This window comes from Mobula hypostoma, chromosome 16 (assembly GCF_963921235.1).
Source record: "Mobula hypostoma chromosome 16, sMobHyp1.1, whole genome shotgun sequence".
Lineage (NCBI taxonomy): Eukaryota > Metazoa > Chordata > Chondrichthyes > Myliobatiformes > Myliobatidae > Mobula > Mobula hypostoma.
In genome coordinates this window covers 8,349,240-8,364,472 of record NC_086112.1, presented here as the reverse complement: position 1 = coordinate 8,364,472, position 15,233 = coordinate 8,349,240, and the positions used below count along the sequence as shown (strand labels likewise).

The following is a 15,233-nucleotide window of genomic DNA, read 5'->3' as shown; positions in this document are numbered from 1 at the left end:
ATTTTTTTCTTCCTCATCTCCGAATCTGTTGAAGTAAAATTTAGTATAAAATTCAGGTAAAAGTATTAAAAGTTATTAGAGTGCGGGACATTAATACGTACTATACATGCGTTTTGTTTTAAGTACGGCATTATAATTCGGCGGTGTAGCTAAACACAAGATAACATATTAAAACAGGCTTTTGCATTGATCTTTGAATTGTATGTTAATCGGAAATTCTCAAGTACAATATTGAGTTGTTTGATTTTGCATTTCTATTCAATCTATTCTGATCAGTCGCTTTATAAACAAAATCATAGAAGAGCGAAACCAGTTTGAATTATGGAAATATTATATAAGCTTGACGAACTCAATAGGTAAGGATATTTTGGAAAGTTTCGTCTGAAAACGAAAATGAAACACTTCCTGTTTAATAGAGATTTATTATGCGACGTTGGGTTCTTGGTCAAATACACATTCATATTTCTTTTTCACAGCCACACTAGGGAAGCACAATAGGCCTTACCATTAGTTTCTCTCGCAAGATGCAAGCGGGAAGAGTTTTTTTATTTCGCATAAACCCGACTGTTTTAATTCGGCTGGACACCACCAACGTTTTCACCCACCGACCACTCGCAGTGAGCTCGCCATAAATCATTCGGGCTGCACATTTTTTTCCCTCTCTCTAAGAATTCAGTGACAAACCAGTTAATAAAAGTATCGTTGCTCTACTGCAAGATGACATCCATTTAATTCGCACAGGACTGGGAAAGATGCTCAAAGATTCACATGAGATATTCAAGTGGCTTTTAGGTATTAGTTCGGAAGAGCGAATTAACTTCTGTTTTACAGATTCTGGAAGGACTACGTTTTATGGAATTAATACGTCTGGGTGTATTTTATGTATATTAAGTTTAAACTTGATTTCTCATTGCTGTTCTTTTGTTCAAATGGATGTCAAATGCTTCAACCCTTTCCTGAGAAAATACTGCAATATATTTCACTAAAGTTCTGATTTCATATTTTAAAACTTTGCAGTTCAGAGAGGATCAACAGATCTCCGCTTCCAATCAGATGCTTATGATTCAAAGTGCTGTGGTGGAGATGTGTTATTCGCTCAACTCACAGGATAAAAACAATGTCGAGTAAATACATGTGCAATTTTAGCATTGGAACTAATTAGGACAACGTTAACAAAAAAGATGGCCAATGTGAGGAGTAATCGACCGGCTTGCAAGAATCATTCCTCCTCACTTGCAAGAGAGGACAGAGCTGGGACTTCTGCAGCGGCAGGGGTGGAGTGGGTGTGTGTGTGGCGGGGGGGGGGGAGACACACGCGCGCCCCGGGCCGTCGCCAGGGGAAACAGCCAATGAGCGGCGGCGGACAACTGTTCCCGCGTCCGGGGCACGAGCGGGGCTGAGCGCGGCGCCGATTCGGCGGAGCGGATCGGCAGCCTGGGCATCAGGCGCGGCAATGGGAGAGCCACGGCGGCGGGCACTCATCCCACTCATCCCCCGCACACCCCGCCTAGCGACTGCAGCCAAACAAGTTCAAATCCAAGGTCAGCCAATGAAGGCGGGAGTCTAGCCTATTTACTTCAACCTAAATTAAAACATCAAGTAAAAAATCTCCTGCAAAAAAAATCAATGCATCCTCGACTCACAATCTCGTTATGGCCTTGAATCTTATTGTCTGCCTGCACTGCACTTTCTCGTTAACACTCTATTCTGCATTCTGTTATTGTTTTACCTTAACAATTGTTACGACCTCAGTGCACCGTGTAATGAATTGAACTGTATCCAACGTAAGCTTTTCACTGTACATGTCACAATAATAAACCAATTAATTTAGTCGTGTTGACGTTATTTGCTTTTAATAACAGAAAAGGAGGCTCTGTGCTGTTGTACAGAACACACTAGGCAAAGCTATAAGTTTGCATATCGTAAATAATGTGCATCAGCTGTGGAGAGAAAGACACGGCAGTGACTGAATGATTAGCTCTATTTCTCCCATCTCAGAAGCTGCCTGACCTGCTGAGCATTTACCAAGCTTTCTACTTTGATTTAGTGATTCGGGTCAGTGACATTTCGACCTGATCAGCTTCCAACAGAGGTTTTATTCCTGTTCGTCCCTACACAGTTGCTACCTGCACTGATAATTATTTCCAACATTTGTATCCGTATCCGCTGCATTTTACTTCTAAGAAATCCAAAAGAAAGGAACAAAACTCAACAGAAATACCTGGCTATGGCATTTAGATTGAGTGATCCCAAGGAACCAGAACTTCGATCAAAAAATCATGTTTTGTCAAAATATAAACGTGTTTCCCCAAAAATGCTAATTGTTCGTGGAAAGTATGGCCCTGCTTTTTTTTACTCCACTACTGAATCCATTGATTTCTGACAGGAAGTATGACGCAGCTGTTCCAACACAGCTAAAGTATAACTCATGCTCTTAGTATTATTTTATTTGCACAAGTTGTCTTCTTTTACACGTTGATTGTTTGTCAGTCTTTGCTTGTGTATAGTTGTTCATAATTGTTATTGTACTTTCTTTATTTTCTTCTAAATGCCGGCAAGAAAATGAATCCCAAGGTAGTATATAGTAACATATACATGCTCTGATAATAATTTTTACTTTGAACTTTGAATAGGCAGCACCAGAGCTTCCAATTCCAGTTCCTATCCCCATTCCGTTATGTTGATTCATGGACACGGTGCGGCGACTCGCAGGTCAGAGGAGCAACACCACTTACTCAGTCTGGGTAACCTCCCGCCTGACGGTACGAACAATGAGTTATCTAACTTTCGGCAATTTCTCTCTCCAAACCAAAGCAACCCCACCCCCCTCTCTTTTTCCATTCCTCATACTGGTTTCCATCTCAACACTTCTCTGTTCCTCGCCCGCTCATCGCCTCTTTCTTCCCTTTCTCCAATGGTCCACTCTCCTTCTTCAGCCTTTTAATTATTCCACCCATCACCAAGTATTTTTCACCCCCCCCCACCGCCACCCACCCACCTTCCTCCCTCACTTGGTCTCACCTACCATTTTACAAACCTTTCACTCCTCCCCCCTCATTCTTCTTAGTCTACCGTCTTCCCCCTTTCCTTTCCAGCACCGATGATGGGTCTCGGCCGAAATGGTCCACTGTTTATTCCCCTCCATAGATGCTGCCTGACCTGCTGAGTACCTCCAGCGTTTTATGTGTGTGTGTGTGTGTGTGTGTGCTACTCCGGGTTTACAGAATAAGCAGAATCCCCTCGGTAGCGCTAAAGCTACCAGGTGAAGGGGATGCCCGCTGAATCTACTGCAGGCGTCAGAAAGAAAATGTTGACGTAAGAGATTCTGCAGGTGCTGGAAATCTTGAGCAACGCACACATATCGCTGGTGATTAATTACCAGGCCTTGCAGCATCTATGGGGGGGAATTGATCAGTCCCTCCATATATTCCATCGAATTTCACAAAGACCATTTTTACGGGAGGAGGAAACCAGAGGTCTATGAGCTGGTCCTCATTAAGGGATCGGAGACGGAGAAACTTTAAAGCCTCTTAAAATTCATTTCAGAGGATTTTGTCCTGGGAACAGCACATAAGTGCTATCAAGAAAATTAATCTGAGGGTAGCAAGTGGTCACACAGAGATACTTTGATAATAAATTTACCTTGAATCTTTGAACTTATGCTGCCTGACCTGCTGAATTCCTGCCATGGTACAGCAGCTGTGAGCGCAACATTTTCACAGCTCAGGGCGGCAGAGTTTGGATTTCAACTCCAGAGCCGTCTGTAATGAGTTTGTACACTCTCTCCGTCCCCGTGTGGGTTCCTCCGGGTGCTCCTGTATCCTCCCACAGGCCAAGGACGGACTGGCTAGTAGGTTAATTTGTTATTCTAAATTTTCCCGTGACTTGGCTAGGGGTAAACAGGTGGGTTGCTGGGCGGCGTGGCTCGTTAGGCCGGAAGGGCCTGTTCCACACTGTATCTCTAAATAAATTTTTTAAAAGGAATAAGTATACTGTAGGTTGCACTGTGAATGGCGAGTCTATAGCCGAGACAGTACTCCCACTTTCTCAACTGGACCTTAAAGACCCTATAGTTGTAAACTGTAAGCTGGAATAAATCGGAAACTTGGGTTCCATGGCTAATATTTTGACTCTTATAACGCACCGGAACTCTACCATGAACGGTCCCAAAGCCTGGCCGCGCACGGAGGACGCTGAGGCAGGGGGCGAGTGACTCCATTCCGTAAAAACCCAGAGCAACAGAAGCTCCAAAGTCCTCAGCCCTGGGAGAGGAAGGATGGGCTACACCTGGGGTCAACTTGAAAGACAGGCCCAGGACAGAGGACTCTGGAGAGTTGCTGTGGCAGCCTATGCCCCAGTAGGGGTGACAGGAAATCCTTCCAAAACTCCTGATCACCTTCACATTTGCAATCCGGGGGACTTTGCTGCGCGCCAACTGGCTGGCGAGCATCCAACATTACAATGACAAATGGGGATATAAAACTATATTTTCCTTACACCGCCACGTTTGCCAATCCATTGAATTAAATGCACAGTGTGGTAGTTTGATTTGGTCGCAGCATTCGAAACCATTATCCCTGATTCTGATTTAACTACAAGTTCCAATCTAAGGAGTTACAGGCAGCTGGATCTAGCTATAGTTCCCCGCACTGCCTGTAAGGAGTTTGTACGTTAGCCCGGGACCTCTGGGTTTCCTCCGGGTGCTCTGGTCCCCCCCCCACACACACAGTCCAAAGGCGTACAGGTTAGTAGGTTAATCGGCCATTGTAAAATATTCCGTGATTAGTCTGGGATTTAATCGGGGGTTGCCGTGCAGCACGGTTCGAACGGCTGGAAGGGCCTACACTGTATCTCAATAAATAAAAAGATAAAAATAAATAAGAGAACGTCCAATGTGCCCCCAAATATCAAACCCATCTTCCGCTATGTGAGATTGGCACCTCGTTTCCGAAGGGCAGCTACGATTGCTTCTTTAATGAACAATAAGGAACCTTTTATGAGAATCCTCCCACTACATTGGCCTGAGGCAAATCGAGCTTGGTAAACTCATCGAGTTCCTTGAATTAAGTACGATTTTATGGAACCTCAAGTAGATACTTCAACTTCCCCCTCATACTCTCTCCAAGTTTGCAACTACGTACGCGGGAGAGGTTTATATCTTTATCAAAAGGCTCATGTAATTAAAAAGCGGAGATGCAATATTTCAACATACTTAAATTCTTTTCTAAAAACAGACTACTTAACTAGGTGACACTGGGGTGACATATGATATAAAACGCCCTCATTACAGAGACTAAAATTGTCTTTCAAGGCAAAACATAAAAAACAGCAAACAGACGAGCAATGAGCACTAACTTTATATTCGAGTTTCAATATAGCACCCTCCAACCCCTACCCACCGTCAGATTTTCCAAAGCCCTGAAAACTTAATTCTTCTGGTGATAATTTGGGAAAATACCAAAACTAAAAGTTGAGCAGATATTTTCAGACTGCATTTTTTTCTCGCTAGCACTGCGTTGACATTTAGTACTGACCCAGTAGGGAAACAATGCCGCCATTCATAGCACTAGACGTAGATTTCAATCGACTTAAGCGGATACAATGAGATGTGGTCATTCAATGGTTACCCGTATTGTGTTCTCAAATTTTCTCTCAGCCAAAGTATAATGACTCGGTATTGTATGGGTGCTTAGACAAGGGCTCGGAACAAGAGACACTAGTTTTGTCTGACGGTGTGAGAAAGTCGTGAAGGGACCTTTTCTTCCAGATGGTGTTAAATTCAGCTGCCTTTTTAACATTGGCCTTGCACGGCAATCTGCTGCTCCTTTGCCACAATAAAGAAACCCTGGTTCCCACAAGTTAACATGCACAATCACGCAGTCTTCAAACTCCCTCCAACATGTTTTCTCTGGGCATTGACATACGTATTTGCAGATTGTACTTTAGCATGCAATACCAAACACCGCATTTGTTCAGATTTATTCTGATGGTCCGCTCTTTAAGGAAATTTTGAAATACTGTTAAAGGAATTATATCCACAACGCACTGGTTTATAATAAATTTAAATAATCTTGTGCATAAATATCCCCATCGTTATCAATAGCTGAGGACCATTGATTCTTAGTCCAAACTCTTGGGTTAACAAAACGGTGAGGTCATCACATATGGATTAAAAATCTGCTTAAAGCTCATCATGCAAAAGAAAATAAATAGTATTTGATCAACAGTGTGCGTTCTTTAAGCGAATTGATGCATTGAAAAAAAATCCCTGTTATATCCTAACATCAGAATTCAATAAGTATTATTTCGTGGTATAATGCCCGTTTGGACTCATGTTTTAGCAATGATTTTTAGACACCTTCAAAGGAAGTAAACGTGCACTTTGTAATGTAAATTATCCTAAAACAAACAAAGGCTTTAGATAAACAGCAGTTAGTGACTACAACACCATTGAATCTACAGTAAACAGCAAACTCGTTTACACTTTTACAATGCAAACGTTGTTTGTCCCAAACAATGCGTTTAAGTAAACAAGCAAGTAGCCGTGGATGGTCATTACAGTAATAAAAGTTCAGCGGGCATGTGCCAGACGGCTTCCCACTAAACAACATCTATTGGGATTTGAGTACATAAAAGACGACAGCAAGGTTCATAGCTTCCAAGTTCTCCAAACCCGGTTTCCCTGTTGGGGTATAATGGCTCGTTATTCAGCGAAACTATTGTCCACCAAGGGAAGATTACTCTCTTAACTTCTAGGGAGCAGCACATGTAGTGATCCCAGGAGGGAGACACAGACGGATGTGGGTGGGAAATGCCATCACATTTGTTTTAGAGATAGAGAGCTGTACTTGACAGTTTCTCGCTCCCCCCACCAACCCCCCCCCCCCGACCCCATCCCATCCCAGCTGCCTCTCATCGACAGCGCCCGGGCACGACATTGCGACTTGCCCCCCGAGCGTGGGAAACGGAGCGGCCAGCCGTTCACATCTACTCAACTCCGTTTAACGGAAGCAATTAGGCGCAAGCTTCAGACTCTTCTCTCCTCCCACCCGACCCTTTCACGTCTGCACACGTTCTAATTATTTCAGTTCGGGATGCCAGTGCAGTTTCCTAGATTTATCCGATCATCCTTAAAAAAAAGAGAGAAAAAAGTGTCCACGTGGCTAGCGATCTGCTCGACGTGCTTTTGACTTCTTCGTTTAATGTCACTTTCATTTCCAAAGCTAGACCCAGAGTAAGACTTTTTTTTTACAGTTTGACATGAAGGGAGGCGATATCGTCTCCACAATGCCTTTCTGGTTCATTGCCTTCCTCAAGGAAACCGTGCATGAAGAGCAAAGCATCTTGAATTTAAAAAATAACCATCAGTCTCGCATCGTGCTATTGAAATCCGCGTCTCCTCTATTCAATCGCCTATAGGCAGATCGGTTTATTTACGCAAACACTTTTTTTTAGCGTGCACATTAACGCGTATTCTCCTTTCTTTTTTTTGGGGGGGGGAAGACATGTGACTTTAAACGCCAACTCGTAGATGTTTCTTTAAACTTCTGTCGCATCCTCCATTTATAAAAAATCTCTCGCTGATATTTTCTGAGCAGTGATACCACAAGTCCCCTTGAGACCTGTTATGTTTTACTAATTTAAAACATTTTTATCACATTCAGTTTCCCAATTAAATTAACCCCTCCCCCGCCGACATGCATATAGTGAAACAGCCACATAAATTGCTCAGAAGTAATTTTTCAATCGCACCATCAATAGCTACTTTCTCTAGCACAGTTTAATATTTCAGCTACAAAATTGCGATATGGTTTCAATATATATTTTTGCAAAAGTTAAGCAGAGCTAATCGGGGCAAAATGATCCAAGCAAGCGTAAAAGACATTACTCAACTTCTGTGTTATAGTTAAGTTGCAACCACCGACACTTTGCGTCTGACAGAATCGCCAGTGATACCTTTATTAAGCACGTTTTCAGAATGAATTCTGCAGGCATCCCTTCTGTTCAACTTTGTTAGAGTTTAGTTTCGGCGTATACTTGTTTTTCCTGTACATTTCCATCATGTGGCTTTCCCTCTGCGTCCTCGAAGCTTCTCGAAGACCCTGGAAGCAGGTTTTACTTTCGGTTATCTAGCTTTATGACGGGCAAATACACTCATACAGCTAGATAACCAAAGATAACAACTAACTTCCTTAATCCTTGCGTTTCCTTGGCGCCTTTTTACACCCGCAGACCTGTATTCTGAAACAGATTTCGCCATGTTCACATTCACGTTATGCTCCTTAGATCACTTCTTGGCCCAGAGATGTGCATCTGTGTGCACCAGCACTGACAGGGTGCATCGAACCTCGAAGTTTTTGCCCAACTTCCGCGGAACTTAATATTCAACATTAGCACTGCAGGCTCCTGGTTTTAATACCATGAGGGAGGAAAAAGCCGCCCCATCGGCGCGATAGTCTCGATATCATCTGTTCAGAGTTGGAGTGTGAGGTACATCCATCCCTCCACAGGCCTCTATTTGCATTGTAAATCGTTTCATTCTCACAATGGCTGTAAGAAGACGTGGAACCAACTGCACTATCCAACGCAGCCCACATAGCGTAAATATTTCGCTCTCTCTCTTTGCCTAATCGCAATGCAAACTGACATAACGGTTAAGAAAGCAGAATGCGATCGCCCCAGTTGTTGCCGGATCGTATCTGTTTTTTAATGGCAGCGGTGGCAGGTTGATTATAAATAAATATATAAATATATATATACATATACAGTATATTTAGGAAAACGGTCCCCCATCAACGCTGGAGAGCTGGAAAGGCAGATGCCGCCGCACCATTGCTGCCGCTACTAGGGATCTGAAGACGGATCAGGGCCATCATTGGGATTGCGGTGCCGAAATCTGGACCAACCCGGCGAGGTCAAAGGTCCTGGACCGCGGGAGACCAAGGTAATGATGATGTCATGAGAAATTTCAAGTACACGTTTATTGATATGCATGGCTGATCAGCCGTCAGCTCCCGCCGGAAACAAAGGGACTCCGATTCCAACCCCCACCTCCTCCTCCCCCCACCTAACCCCAACACCTTTATTTTGTCGACAGACCCAAAACTGCCGCGGCCCTATTGCTTTCGTTCCTGAAAAAAATGTGTGGGCAACCCTAGCTCTGGAGGACTGTTTCTTTCTTTGGACAGATTAAAGCATCTCTGATCTGGGTAACGTGCATTTTCCTTGAATTTCTGTTCCCTTGCATTGTTGCTGCGTGACATTTTACAATTGCTTAAAAAAATCAGGCCTTGCTACTCGGGGAACTGGAGAATTGCGCTCTCTACGCAGCGAGTCCACGTATAAACACGCGAACATTTCGCTCTGCTGTGTGATTTTTTTTTAAATCGCTTCCCTTCATAGTCAAACGCTGGCTGATACCGGGAATTTTCAATTAAAATCTACTTGATAAAAGTCCGCGTGGAATGAGAACGGAGGTGAAAAGTTAAACCAAAATGCCCGAGAGCTACGTATCAAGCTGGCCTTCGAATGCGTTATTCTGTTATCATGGTCCACAGTACCTGTAGTAAAGTATTGTTTAAAATCTGCATTACGAGTCGTGTCATTTTGTTTCACAGTCCAGTGGAACGGGTCCGGAAAAGGTTATTAAACAAACTGGAACCGTCTACTTAAAATGCCGCTTTCCTTTAGACAACCGAGGATCGTGCTGTTTTCAAAGAGGTGTAAAACAGGATTCGAAATTCTGATTCTAGACTTAGTAAATAATAATTGGCTTTACGTTTAGTTCTCTGTTTTAAGAAATACCTATTTGCGTCACATTCCACTTTCAAGAGAAAATGGGCTAACAGTAGAATTCCCATTCTGTGCTGTTGGCCTTGTTATTTTGTGCAGCCATAGTATTAGCTGACTCGCACTGGTTTGTCTGAGCATCAAGAGATATGATCTCTAAGGTTACCTTTAATAGCTGATTGGACGCAACGTCCCCTTGCACTACGATATGTACGACAACATCCCCCAGATTTGTCGATTAGTTGTTATCGTTCACCAAGTGAGTTTCCTCCAAGTCAGATAACTAACATGGAATCGAATAACGCCTGTCTATTTAACCAGAACGGAGCTGCATCATTTGTATTAATGCAGCAACAGATTCTGGTGTTAAAACGTAATTAAAATTACAAAACAATAGCTTTTCTTCTAATAAACTAAACCACTCTTTTTTAAATAGTTACTATCAAGTCAAGTTTATTGTCATTTAACTATATACATATATATATATATAACGTATATATCCATATAATGTCTATAGAAAGGAGACAACGTTTCTTCGGGAACCAGGGCGTAAAGCTCAGTATAGTACACATAGCTCACGTAACACAGAATGACTTATGAAGGTAAGAATAAAATCTACAGATGAATCACGCATAAATAACAAAAAGTACATACATTAAATATTGTAAGGATTATTGCAAAATATGTGATAAAGTTGCTAAAATAGTTTCCGTGGAAATTTCTCCTCATTTATGATTATTGATTCGGATGTCTGTTACATACACGGTTTTCAATGATAGACGCTATGCACAAGTTTCTTTTCCTTTTAAGTGTAAAGCAAAACTACAAAAACGTTTAAATCGCTGCTCTTTCTTATTATCAATTAGAATCTAGTATTATGACGGTGGAGCAGCAAGTACCACCAGCGTAGAGCCATGTGATTCAATGGTGTTAATTTTCCAGCGGCCAGATCCTAATTTTATTATATTGCTTCTTGAGATGCCCACTATGATTATGATATCAAAATACGAAGCAACGTAAGAATGAGTGAGCAGCGCTCATAAAATGAATACATTAAACGCCTGGAGTAGTCAGAAATGGCCCAGCATCTGTTTCAGTTCTATAAAAGAATGGGGGAATTGGTGTAAAACAAACGAAAGGCTTTAAATGGCACAAGTCCGCCACAGCTCAGAGATAGGTCCATTTTGAATTTTAAAATAATGTTGTTCTGTAATCAGATAATTCAGCGAGGGCATTTTACATTACACGCGTCGCTTTCATGAAGTGTCACGATAAAATGCAACAGTGAAAAATTAACAGAGATGGTTAATACAGTATCCCCAAATACCAAGAAATTTTCCATTGGGTTTAAGATCTGATGAGGAAAATCATCTCAATCCATTTTGACACATCCTTTCCTTTGCTTAACTATTCTCTTAAGCGAATGACAATGTGTCCAATTATTGCAATGTATGTAAGGCATAGAAGACTGAAGAGCAAACAGATTGATGGGAATCTTTCGCGATATGTTAAATCTTTGCCATCGCAGAGGGATTATTGCCTAATGTAAATATAACAGCTCCAATTCTCTCTCCAAAATGTCGCATATTATTTCAAAATACAAATAGTCCAGAGCAGAAGACATTGCAATAAATTCTCGGTAATATCGACAGATATCAATATATTTACTTCAAATAAACAGCTGAACACATGCAGTATGAGTTTAAGCGTAAAGGAGCAAATAAGTAGTCAACTTAAGGTCTTACTTGAAACTTATAATATTGTGTTAAAATCTGTGATGGTATTACGATCAATACAGACGATCAGTACATTGCATTCTCTGTCAATGTTATCTTTTGTGAATCAAAAATTCAGCAAAATATGTACTGCAAAACGCAATGCATAACAAGAGTCAATTGAACATAGACTTAAATACGAAGTCCAGTTAGCACAGGAGCTGAGTGACTCCACTAGGCCGTTCAGTCACCCGAGCTTGTTCCGGATAGGCATGTGCTATTCACATTATATGGACGCGAAGCAGCAATTTCACAAGATGTATACATAACCGGTTAACTGTGCCATTTACAAGAGAAAGTCCTTTAGAGCCGACGTCACTGAAATGTACTAGCTGCCAAAAATGATTGCAGAAGTAAAGACCAGCTGTCACAGAGTTTGCCTTTCACAAGCAGCGGTGTGCTTTAATAGGGATAATTATTAAAGGCAAGGCAAGAGGCAGTAGATAACGTGACGATTATACACTCGTGTTTCATTAGTAAAGTTACCAATTTCAAACCTGCCAATCTTCTTTTGCCACCCATTTTACTCAATATACGCATTTGGCACAATAAAGAAGGATTAAGAACACTTTATTAAATGCTTACTTTCGCCAGTTTTTCAGAATTGAATTAAGGGTTTAAGTGCAAAGAGGAACCTGTAAACATCGAAATGTTGGTTAGTTTTACCTTAAGGTTGGTAAAGGCACCCTTGTTAAAGGAATTGTACACCCTTGTACAAGTCCCTCCATGCAATTCGGTATCTAAACCGGATGATGAACATCGATATATGCTACAAATGTGGTAACTCATATTCAACCATAATATCGTATATGATCAAACAGGTGCAGGTATTCTAAGGCAAATAAATCACAATGGAATTTGCGATATGGATATCGATTGCCCAAAACATGATTTATCGACATAGGTACAATGAATACTCACTTTGATAACACAAATTAAATGTGCGTTTAATCACATCTTTTTTGTTGAGTCAGGTTTTATATTGCAAAATGTCAATGCTATAGTATGCAGGTGATTGTCATACCACCGAGCCATCTTCCTATAGGTCTCTAGGTGGGTCTGGCGAGATTGTGTGGCATGGATCTAAAGTGCCCTCGTGATCTAAAAATATTGCAACGCCTACACGCTAATATTCGGATTTTATAATTGCCTGTGAGTGTTACGTGTGCACGTGAGATTAATGTGATGCATTGCTATAAATACACGGACCCACATTCGACGTGCTGCCGCCCTAATTTCCCTTTAGATAAATGGACGTTAATTAAAGCTAACAGCACTGAGTCATTCTGGGGATCACCTATTTCTTTGGAGATGGGTGTTAAACTGTGAGTAAACCGCAGACCACCAACTCGAGATCTTGCTGCTAATAACGGGCATTTCGTATGCTAAAGGCCATTTCTTTATAGAATATGTAGGCGCCTTTCCTTACCACTTGACTTACATTATTTGCTAATCTGCATTACATTCAACTTTGATTTTTATATATCTTCACTTATCATAAATTGTGGGGGATAATCCAAATTGATATTAGAACCCTTTTTCTTTAACATTACATCATGTGCATTTGAAAGGAACGGCACAATTGTTCATCCTATACCACACAGAAAGAACACTACATCATTATCTGTATTTTTGGGCTAGCATCATACACAAATATCCACTGATACACAGGAAATGCAGAATATGCGTTTTACCGTTTTCTTGGGTACTATGTTTCAGAACATGCATCCGCTTTACTCTTTACCTGAAAAATATCACGAATTAAAGAGATTAGTTTATGGTCCCCAACTAAAATGTCAATAATGCTGATATGCCTCAAACCCGCAATGAAGTGCTGAACACCACATCACACTGACCATTAGTTTTTCGATAACATATTTATGGCATGGGAGAGGTTTGAAAAATAAATAATTCCACCATACTATATCCCTCCTTGGTCATTTAACACTGATGTGTAATAAAGTCATGAATATTCATTCATATATTACGGCGGGAATTTGCAATCAGCAGACAATTTTTAAATCTTATTGGTGAGCACTGTTTTAATTTAAATAGCTGTGCTCTACCAATGCTTGCATAATCAGTTCTGAAATGGGTTTTGAAGGCTAAGCTGGTCACATTTGTAACCTCGACATTCAAACGATTTTAACACAGACGTTTCAGCTGAAGAGAACCCAACTGTAGAACCTGATATGAATTAATCCTAATCTTCTATTTTATGAGGTGTGTTCGCTAAATGTTTTCCACCCTCTGCGCTTATTAAACACTTCAAATATTAGCATTAGAGTTCCACGTCTATTCTATTGGGTTCGCACTGGTGAAATCACTATTAAAATACAGTGTAAGTAATGGACGTGATGACTTGCATCAGCGTTAATATATTTATAGGAGAGACAATATTGTACATACTGAGGTCACCACAGTTTTGAAAATGCGAATGAAGGCCCTGTCACTGGATTTCCAACGAAAAGTTGGTCACTATAAAACGCTACCCTCGTTGTGAGCTCTGAAGCCCCACTAAATGCCTCTGACCATGGCCATGAGATTCAAATCAACACGGCCAACGTAAACTGCGTCTCTCTCTCTCTCTCTCTCTCTCTCTCTCTCTCTATCCCTCCCCTCTCCTCCGCTCTCCTCTCCCCTCCCCCCCTCTCTCTCCCCCCTCTCTATCTCTCTCTCTCTGAAACAGAACGTGACAAATCTAACGATGAATGAACATCTCAGCAACAATGGGAATAACACAAACAAACTATTGAGAGCGACATCAGGTCAATACCAAATAGTAGCTGGAATTATTATCATCTCCCATTAAATATCCTTGTACAAGCATGTTGGGATACCCGACTGAGAACCATAGTTCTATTATGATTTTTGACTTCTGGTGTGCAAAATGAAATACCACTGCTGCATCATAACGGGAAACTGCAAACTGCCTTATCTCTGTACTCGCCCGGCAGTGATCTTGAACAGTAACAACTCCAGCGACTTCATAAATTACCAGAGTCCTGGTAACAGATTAGCATGAAATATTTTGAAGTCGTAATTAAAACACCCGCGCCATCGGCTATCTACAGTGGCCCTATCCAACCTAATAAACTGGAGCCAGATCTGCAGATAAAACAGCGTGAGACATAATAGATCGAGATGGAAACATAGATATAGAACAAGATTGTGGAGCCTTGTGAATGGAGGTCACATATCTGGCCAAAATACATATCTGATGAAGTTATGTACATGTGAGAAACGCAATGTCGATATTTTATGCTCAGAACCGTTTGTAAATAGTTAAACTGAAGCCAGCATTTTCTTCTGCCATCGAGTAATGTAAACAGCCAACATCAAGTTCAAAGCCATACAAAAAATTACCATAACAATTTCAACAGACAGCTTTCGATTTCTAGGTTACACATTACTCTCAATGATTAACATTACAAGTTGAGGATTTAGCTATTTAATTATTCCAAATGTTACTCGAAAATGCAACCACTTTACATTACCATTGGGGATTTTCTAATTGGCAGTTGAAACTCGCCTTTTACCTCTAACCGTCAAACTCCCTAACGTTATTACAGTATATTCATGATTTACCTCACAAAGTCATTAATCTGCAGTTGACTAAATCATTAAAAGTAACAAAGCTATTGATTCCCGTTAAAAACAGTTCAACTT

The 15,233-nt window shown here is 41.2% G+C and overlaps 1 long non-coding RNA gene across 7 annotated transcripts in view; it reads right to left on the bottom strand.

The window, feature by feature from the left end:
• Nucleotides 1-15,233, bottom strand: part of LOC134357214 (uncharacterized) — a 267,924-nt gene that overhangs the window by 250,822 nt on the left and 1,869 nt on the right. For all 7 annotated transcript variants that reach the window (XR_010020564.1, XR_010020569.1, XR_010020565.1 and 4 more), the window contains exon 2: nt 13,259-13,308. This is a non-coding gene — a long non-coding RNA (uncharacterized LOC134357214). The remainder of the gene's footprint in view (nt 1-13,258; nt 13,309-15,233) is intronic.